General features: G+C 33.3%; 1 non-coding gene across 1 annotated transcript; it reads right to left on the minus strand.

Moving 5' to 3' along the window:
- Positions 1-422: 422 nt before the first annotated feature.
- On the minus strand, positions 423-528 carry LOC123832858. The gene has a single exon (XR_006788120.1). It is a non-coding gene; the product is annotated as a U6 spliceosomal RNA (small nuclear RNA).
- Positions 529-832: the final 304 nt, after the last annotated feature.

Raw genomic sequence — 832 nt, forward strand, 5'->3', positions numbered from 1 at the left:
AAATGTGAGTGCTCTGTATTTGAAAAAAAGAACGATAACATAAAATGAACATACTGTAACACCAAAGTAATTTCATTTTGCCAGAATACCAGAATAGTATTTCATAATGCCATGGTTCATACTAATCTCTGTTGTCATTTTACATTTGGTTGTATACCCTTCTAAATATTAATATATATATAAAGATATATTGTTAGCTGCATATAATATGTATAGATTTTAGCTAGGACCATATTAGTTAGATCACATGGTATGTTTTTATTTATTTTTTTTTCATCCTCACCCAAGGACATTTTTTCATTACTTTTAGAGAGAGAAGAAGGGAGAGAGAGAAACAGTGATGTGATATGTGCTGGGACTGGGAATCATACACACTTGGACCAGGGATCAAACCTGAAACTTAGGTATGTGCCCTGACTGGGAAAAATATGGAAAGCTTCACAAATTTGCATGTCATCATTGTCCACAGGCCATGCAACCTTCTCTGTATTGTTCCCATTCTAGTATATGTGCTGCCAAAATGAGCACTGACATGGTATTCTTTTAAAAACTTAATGTAAGGTTGGTGGATAACCACACATGGACAAGAGTTTGGGAATTGACTGTGGCAGTGAGGGAGATGGGATGGTGGAGGAGGGGAAAGGGGGCGGAAATTGGTACAACTGTAGTAGAATAATAGTAAAAATGATTTAAAAGTTAAAAAAAATTAAAAAGACATCAAAATCAGGGTAAAAAAGATTAATGTTTTACATATATATGAATAAATTGCTTGAGGCCACAATTTCTTTATTTTAAAGATTTTACTTATTTAGTTTTAGAGAAAAGAGAAAGG

This window comes from Phyllostomus hastatus, unplaced genomic scaffold (assembly GCF_019186645.2).
Source record: "Phyllostomus hastatus isolate PE091 unplaced genomic scaffold, TTU_PhHast_1.1 phas_scaffold_200, whole genome shotgun sequence".
NCBI classification, from domain to species: domain Eukaryota; kingdom Metazoa; phylum Chordata; class Mammalia; order Chiroptera; family Phyllostomidae; genus Phyllostomus; species Phyllostomus hastatus.